This window comes from Crinia signifera, chromosome 12 (assembly GCF_055691185.1).
Source record: "Crinia signifera chromosome 12, ASM5569118v1, whole genome shotgun sequence".
Lineage (NCBI taxonomy): Eukaryota > Metazoa > Chordata > Amphibia > Anura > Myobatrachidae > Crinia > Crinia signifera.
Genome location: NC_139228.1, coordinates 46,584,065 through 46,593,242, shown reverse-complemented (window position 1 = coordinate 46,593,242; position 9,178 = coordinate 46,584,065). Strand labels below are relative to the sequence as shown.

General features: G+C 46.6%; 1 pseudogene; it reads left to right on the top strand.

Annotated features, from left to right (window-relative positions):
• Positions 1-7,228: 7,228 nt before the first annotated feature.
• Positions 7,229-7,348, top strand: LOC146050796 (5S ribosomal RNA; annotated as a pseudogene).
• The last annotated feature ends 1,830 nt before the right edge of the window (positions 7,349-9,178 follow it).

Sequence of the window (9,178 nt, the reverse complement as noted above, 5' to 3'; positions counted from 1 at the left end):
AACTTTGGTTTTGATTGTACATGTCCTCTGCTTTCACACTGGGCATCGGCCGTGGCAGATGATGTTGTTGGCATTTCATTGTCTATGTCATGTCTAGTGGCAGCAGCTTTAGAACTATGAGGAAGTGGATCTTCATCTTTCCCTATTTTTTTAACCTCCATATTTTGGATCACCATTATTTTTGTGGAGTTATGTCACAGGACAGCACCACTGGAGTGCAATTAATATGTAAGTAGGTATGCACCAGCAGGCAGATATTACAGGTACAGCAGTACTAGGCACAAGACAGGTAGATAAGGCAGTACTGGGCAGTGGGCACCAGACAGGTAGATATGGCAATACTAGGCACCAGACAGGTAGATACGGCAGTACTAGGCACCAGACGGTAGATACAGTAGATACTAGGCACAAGACAGGTAGATAAGGCAGTACTAGGCAATGGGCACCAGACAGGAAGATACAGTAGTACTAGACAGTGGGCACAAGACAGGTAGATACGGCACTACTAGGCAGTGGGCACCAGACCAGACAGGTAGATACGGCAGTACTAGGCAGTGGGCACAAGACAGGTAGATATGGCATTACTAGGCAGTGTGCACCAGACAGGTAGATACGGCAGTACAAGGTGGTGGGCACAAGACAGGTAGATACGGCACTACTAGGCAGTGGGTACCAGACCAGACAGATAGATACGGCAGTACTTGGCAGTGGGCACAAGACAGGTAGATACGGCAGTACTAGGCAGTGGGCACAATACAGGTAGAATTGGCAGTACTAGGCATTGGGCACAAGACAGGTAGATACGACAGTATTAGGCACCAGACAGGTAGAATTGGCAGTACTAGGCACAAGACAGGTAGATAAGTCAGCAATACTAGTATATGTGCACCACCAGAATTTATAATAATTAATTATTAGGTACTGGTTGGCACACATCAGTGCACCAGCAGCATGGAATTATTTATTACAGTTCCACGCAGCACTGCAGGACAGGCATTATTTTTTTATTAAATTATATATAGCATCCTAGTAGGTAGGTAGTACTACTAGGTAGGTACTTAGGCAGTAGCACTGCCAGTGGCAACAGTGGACTAAGTAGGTCCTGGCAGCCTCTATTCAGTACAGGCAGCACCAGTGGACTAATATATATAATTAAATTAATTAAACAATATAGCAGCCTAGTAGGTAGAGAAACTACTAGGTAGGCAGTAGCACTGCCAGTGGGCAACACACAGGTAGTTACAGCAGTAGCGTTCTTTTATTCTTTATCTGTCTATCTATATAGAGACTGTAATTTTGAGGGAGAAATCTGAGTGTGATTTTGGTTGTGCCTGTATCTGTATAGTGTATTGTTACTAGGTGTGAACAGAATCAAGGAGGAGGAGCAAAATCTAGGTGTGAAGGGAGATTAGGGGGAGGAGCTGAGTGTAACAGCTGCCTGACATTATATAAGTAGTGAGCAGACTCATTTGGAGCTTGCTCATTGAGAGAGAAGCTTTCAGACTAAATTGAAGCTTGAATACTTAAGTGACTTGTGAGTTTGAAACAGAAGCTGGTGAGTTAGCATAAGAAAATGTAGACATTTGTGTTTAATTTAATTGTGATATATGCATCTTCTTCTTATCTTATTGTAACCTGTTGCTTAATTTTGACATTTAATTCATTTTATCGATATTTTATCCAACATTGTATTTCATTTTACTCATTCACTGTTATTTTCTCTTATCTTTGCCATACATTTATTGCACTCTGTTTCCCTCTTCACACTGCTGACATTTGCCTCACTTCTGACCTTCTCTGTTCTTTTCAACCTCTCGCTTGTTGTTGTTTCATACTTAATTGGATTACTCAATTAACCTGATTTTACCCACTTGTCTCCTCTCTGACAGCTGTTCCTTGCCTGTTATCTTCTCTCCTCTTTCATATCCCAAGCTATCTCACTCTCTTATCTACCATATCCTTGCAATCTACTACAGATTCTGTCTGTCTTCCCAAATCCCTGCTCTCTGTCTGCTTTCACTAATCTACCCTCTCACCTCTGGTCTTTATGGCTGCTAATCTCTCAACTTCACTTTCCCCTACCGCTCCTCCCCCCTCCCATCACATACCTATCCTGACCCCTCGCCCCCGCTCCTCCACCCTCCCAAGGACCCCCCCTCACTTCTGCAATCCCAAAAACCTTATCCACATAAATACACAACCCACCCACCCTCTTTCCTGTGCCTTATGGAACACCAGATCCATCTGCAACAAACCCCCTGCCATCCATGACCTATTCATCTCTAGTGCATTCCACCTCCTTGCTATCACTGAGACCTGGCTCTCCACCTCTGATTCTGTCTCTCCAGCTGCTCTCTCCCACGGTGAAGCAGCAGGGTTTGTACAGAGACAAAAAAAGAAATGTCACTGTGTGGTGCACCTAAGAATTGACACAATAATACGTAACTTTTAATTGGATAACTCTAAAATTGGTAGCGAAATAATGGACACACAATACACAAAAACATATATGACACAGACAGGTGTTTTAAAAAGGGTACTGATACCCTCACGACTTGAAAAAGCTCCTTGGCGAAGCGTACGCCGACCGTTACACTTCGTCTGTGTCCCCCTTCCCTTCCCTGATATAAATGCATTTTGATCTGTTTTAGCTTAAAGTATTTTTCCTCTGCAGCACGCTCTGGCGATCTGATACCTGGCATATCTCACCAGGGCAAGACACGGTGTGTTGCGCACTAACACAGTGTTGTATCAGAACTGGCAAGTGGGAACGTCTGCGGCATCAAACATAGCCGCATTCGGTACTTCCCACCGGGCGCAGTTACCTACACCGCTACCTGACGCCATCGCCCCGCTAATACCCGCATCCCACACAGCGGGTCAGACTAGCGTTGCTGCAGAGCACCATTACCTTTCCTAGACCCACACGTATGTTATAATTGACTGATGTTATAATTGTGGTAATTCAGAGTGCATTCGAGATTAACCAGCACTCAAACTGTAAAAATTGTGTGAGTTGATCCATATACTATCACTCGCACAACAGCCGTGAGTACCTATCAGACCGGGTATCATATCCGTCAATTCTCCACTAATTAAGGAGAACGTCCTAGGTACTAAGTTACTGCTAAAACATCAAAGGATTTTATGTGTACACAAATAAAAGCATTCTCATAAATTTCATTGGGATTGGGGGCCCAGCGTCCTGAGGGTATCAGTACCCTTTTTAAAACACCTGTCTGTGTCATATATGTTTTTGTGGTACTTATGTAATATCTGGGCTCCCGTTTTTCTTATGAGACCGTATCCCCTCGCGGGGCTCGCTGCGCTCACCACGCTTCGGGCACGGTGGCTCGCTGCGCTCGCCACACTATATAAAATCGACTCCATGCGTAGTTGGATAGTAGGGGTATGAAAAAATGGGGTGCATTTAACATGGGAGCCCAGATAATACATAAGTACCGTTTTTGTGTATTGTGTGTCTATTATTTCGCTACCAATTTTAGAGTTATCCAATTAAAAGTTACGTATTATTGTGTCAATTCTTAGGTGCACCACACAGTGACATTTCTTTTTTGTCTCTGTACAAACCCTGTTGCTTGATATATATAGATGTCCAGTGGTAGCAAACCCCAGTCAACCTAGGTTTCATTTAAACCTGTAACTAAAAATCAGGGGTCCACCTTTTCTAGTATCTTATTCATCACTCTCCTGTGCGATAAGTTTTCCTTTGTGTACAGTATCTCTCCCACGGTGGCCTCTCTTTCTCTCACACCCTCAGACCTCATGGTCACCAAGGTGGCGGCGTGGGTTTTCTCCTCTCAGCCTCCTGCACCTACAGTGTCATTCACCCTGAACCCTCTCTCCTCTTCTCCTCCTTTGAATCTCATTCCATCCATCTGTTCTACCCCTACCACCTCCGTATCGCTGCAATCTACAGTCCCCCTGGCCCTATCTCCAAATTTCTTGACAACTTTGCCACCTGGCTCCCACACTTCCTCTCCTCTGACCAACCTTCTGTCATTATTGTGACTTTAGTATCCCATTGGATAACCCCACTGATTCTGGCACTTCCAAACTTTTCTCTCTCTGCTCCTCTCTTGGCCTATCTCAGTGGACTACCTCTCCCACCCACATCCAAGGATACTCCCCGGATCACATCTTCTCCCGCTCTTGTTCCCTTACTGACTACACTACAGATGGGGCAGGTCCCATCTTGGCAGGGGATGGCGCTGGCGTCGCCAGCCGCCATCCCCCGCCAGCGCTGGCGTCGCCAGCCGCCATCCCCCGCCAGCGCCATGGCGATGGTGAGAAGGGGACGCGCGCGCACGAGAGGCGCGCGCGTCCCCTTCCGACGGCGCTTCCATCCGTTCCCTGGGTCCCCGCCGGCTTGCCGGCGGTAACCCGGGGTCCCCGCCGCCTGCCCGCACCCCCCCTTACCCCCCCTAACCCTGTCCGTCTCCCTGAGGCGGAGACGGACAGTCTCAGTCTCCTCGCTGGCGTGGCTGCTGTCGGGTCGCCAGCGCGTACGTTCTGGCGACCCGCCAGCAAGGATGACAACAGTAACATACTGTATCTCGGCTTTTCCTCTTTCTGACCATCACCTCATCTCCTTCTCCCTCACTGCTTCCCCCTCCCCCCCCAAGCGCATTGTCTCACTCCATAACGTCAACACACTTGATATTGCTGCCTTCTCAGACACGCTGTGTCCTCTTCTCACCCCAATCGCCGCCATGTCATGCCCGAACAGCTCTTCTGTCCTCCATCGTAGCCGCTGATTTTGCTTCCTACTTTTCAACCAAAATCTCCTCTCAAAGGACTGCCATCACTGCTGCCATGACCTCACCCTCTCCCTCCTCCTCTCCTACATCTCCACTCCCCTACTTCCCACCCCTGTCCTCATTTTACCCCACCTGCCCGCTCAATCCTATCCCCTCCAATATTATCCGTCGTCTCAGTCCGTCGGTCTACTCTCACCTGGCTCACCTCTTTAATCTTTCCCTATCCTCTGGGATCTTCCCCTCCTCCTTCAAACATGCTCTTGTTTCCCCTATTCTCAAAAAATCAAATCTAGACCCCAACTCTCCATCCAACTACAGACCCATCTCCCTCCTCCCTTTTGCCTCCAAACTCCTAGAACGTCTGGCCTATAATTGTCTCCTAAACCACCTTACTGCTAACTCCATTCTAGACCCCCTCCAATCCGGGTTCCGCCCTTTACATTCCACTGAATCTGCCCTGACCCAAGTCACTAACGATCTACTTTGTTCCTTTGATAAAGCTGCCTGGAGCGGCGAAACCGGTCAGGATTTCTGCCTCACCTTTGCCTAACCACCATATACAGAAGGAAAACTCTGTGACTACAGACCCACCCAAACATCACCCGGAAACCCACGCCTCCCCCCCTTTTCCTTTCTCACTTGGATTACAAATTTTGCAACTATAGTAGAGGTCGAGGACATCATCCCGCTTAAATCCATCCAGCGGTAGGAGTTGGTGATTCGTGCCATCTTGGGCCACTCCTGAGAATAACATCTCTTCCTCCCTCCATATTGCACATTTGGGGACACAACCACAGCTCCAATTGGACGTCTGAGAATTCCGCATTGCCAAGTGGGAGACATCACTGTTAATCAGTTGGACGTTTGGGACTTTCCGGGTCAAATCCACACTTATGTTTTGGTTTGGTGAGATATAGATTTCACTTTTTAATAATATTGTTTTTATTGCCTTTTTACATTCTGGCTACAGGCAGCCGCAGCAGCATGCACGTCACGGTGTCACTGGCACTGCTGTCAGGCGGGCGTGTGTCACACATGGCAGCGCCTAAGCCGCTGCCCGCAGGAGGAGCCGGGGAGGAGTCGGGCACGTCACACAGTGACACTAACAAGTCTGTGTCCACTGTCCTGCCTCCCTCCTGACTGTGTCACCCGGCTTCCTCACGTTGTTAGGTATGTCTCTCAGTCTCGAGTCGTCATGTGAGTGTCACTGAATGTGATGTGACACTCACACTGTGATGGCTTCCCACAGTAATGTAATCTGCGCCAGGCGGGGGTTGGGTGGCGGCGGCTGCGCGGGCCACATGACGAGGTCTGGCGGGCCGGATTTGGCCTGTGGGCCTTGTGTTTGACACCCGTGCTGTAGACAATATGACCGTATCCCAAGAATAGTAGTTTCACATATTGTTATATGCTTCCCTTAGGCTTGTATGGACATTGGTGGCATCTTTTTTGCACAGTTGTTTCATTTTGTTCTATTTACCCAGTGACATTTAATTTTTGCTTGTATCTGTTCTAGTGCACAGCCGACCCACGTGACCAGATAGCTGGCAGCCGGGAGCGCACATCAGTGACGGGACCATGATGTAACCATTGCGACCATCGATGTTACGCACGCAGCGTCACAGAGATGGCGCCAACGCGGAAGTCGCTGGAGGTGCACACGGATGGGACACACAGGGGGCGGGTAAGTCACCTTTATAATTCACTTGTTTGCATTGTATTCTCTGTGCTTTCCCTGACCTGACAATGGGGCCCTCGAACTCCGAAACGTAGCCTTTCATGCACATGGATTAATTATCCTCTTGGGATGCGGTCAATTTGCCGGCGGTCGGGATCCCGGCGTTCAGAATCCCGACACTGGAATCCCGACCGCCGAAATCCCGAAACTTTCTCCCTCCGTGGGTGTCCACGACACCCATAGAGGGAGAATAAAATAGCGTGCCGAGCGCAGCGAGGCACCGGGCCCGCTCCGTGGCGAGTGCAGCGAGCCCGCAAGGGGGGGGGGGCGATCCACGTCCCCCCCATGTCGGGATTTCGGCAGTCGGGATTCCGACCGCCGGGATTCCGACCGCCGGCATTACGTATCGGATCCATTCTCTTCACTACTGAAGAAAGAGGAGGCGACTTGGCACAGAAGCTATCACAAAGGGAAATGTACTGGATATTCCAGCTCCAGACATTACACCCAAATGGTCTTAATGAGGGATATGAAATCGCTCCATTTCTGTAAAGGTTCCATAAGAATACACTTCATTATATCCACATCCCTCTTCAGTTCTTATAACTCACTCCCTCACGCCCACTATACTACCCCCCTTTTTTCTCTTTCTTTGTCTCCTTTTCTTTTTCTCTCCTTGCTCCCCCCCCCCCCCCTTTCTCTCTGTCCTTCTTCATGTCCGAACAAGAAGGCACTTATGTCCGAGAGGTTTTTGGGCACACGAAAAAGACATTACAGTCATACCACGCTGGCAATGCCCAAACCCGTCCGATCTTGGCAGCCAAGCAGTGTCCGGGCCTGTTCAGTACCAGGACGGGTGACCACCTGAGAAGAACAGGTTCTGTAATGTACAGCCAGCGCAAGGAAGAAAAACCTCATGATATGGACAATCGTTTGGCACCAGTACTTCTCACCCCCCTTTTTCTTTCTCCTTTTATTCTCTCTCTCTCTCTCTCTCTCTCTCACTCTTTCCTTCTTCATTATGTATTTCTCACTTCTCATAAAAAAATAAAATAAAATAAAATAAAAAATTATTTACGTATCACCACCGTCTCACTTATTCACAAAATGTCTGTATAAATAATATAATTTTTTTTATATATCTTCATCAAGTATTATTTGCACTCCTCTTATCACTTCAAGGCACTATTGCCCTAAAAATACCATTGCACTTATCTTATACCTATCCACAGGCTATTATAGCCTTGATATACCACACTGCTGCTATACTAATTGTTCTCATCACTGCTGCTATATCTCTAAAAAACGCTGCTATTTTTATGCAATTTATATGCTTATATTTTTATGGTTTTATAATCATATATACTTATTCGTTTTATTAGGAACCCTAATTGTAATTATAATTATAATAAATGTGTTAATATAACCATGAATTTATATTAATATATTTCATTCTCCATTCCTATGTCTAATTGAAATCGCCACTACAATCCCATGAGCCAAAACTATTATGAACACTGAATTCACACATCTGTCTCCAGAAAGATGGCCGTTCCACCATGAAAAAGATATGAAAATCCCCCACAAAATGGCCGCCGCCGGGAGACAACATATCCGAATACACAGAGCAAAAACCCAAGTGCCCGGCTGAACAATGATTGTCACTCGCAACAACGAATGAGAAGCAGCCCACTGCAAGAAGGAAGTGGGGCATGTACACACTTCCGCCGATGAGTGGCGGAAAGTGAACAGACTTTTAACATCACTGTACACAGGAAGCGGGGCGGAAGTAACGTCCGCCCACCGGAAGTGGGGCATTGTACCCACGATTGTTATTAACTTTATTTCTGCTACTTAATGTGTCTTTTAACAACTTTGCTTTAGACAGTAAGCATCAGGGTCATGCCACATAAACATCTAGTTAGATCATAGACAGTTATTCACGATTCTGCCCACTTTAGAAACGATAGGCACATCCCACAGGAAGTGACCTCATAATTATGTCCATCATACCTATACAGTATAAATAGAGCTCCAGGCACTCACCTCCCTCAACCCTTGATGAAGTCTCTACGACGAAACGCATTGGGTACAGCCTGCTGACTCCTCCCTTTTAGATAAGTGACACTCCACTTCAGCTTTTAAGAAAACGTTTTTTTCTCCTTGATCCTGTTTTATTTACTTATTACAGCTTTATCTCTCTCCCCCTTCACCCCCATTTTTTATAGCGAATTCTGTTGTAGGCCTTTTTATAATATTTCGCATATTTTACGTAAAAGTGTTTTTTCTATTTTTACCCATTGTTTGCTCTTTTAACTAGTACTGTGTACTTGAATAAAATCCTTTGTTTTTTACAACTGGATACGTTTCTTATATAGGTACAGGTAGTCGCTATCCTTTATCCAATTTTGCTGCTAATATATATATATATATGGTACTTATGTAATATCTGGGCTCCCGGTTTTCTTATGAGACCGTGTCCCCTCGCGGGGCTCGCTGCGCTCACCACGCTTCGGGCACGGTGGCTCGCTGCGCTCGCCACACTATATAAAATCAACTCCATACGTAGTTGGATAGTAGGGGTATGAAAAAATGGGGTTAATTTAACATGGGAGCCCAGATAATACATAAGTACCATATATATATATATATATATATATCAGGTTTGTATTTCCCTTTGAGAGGAAAAGAAATCTGCACACCACAATGCACAAAGCGT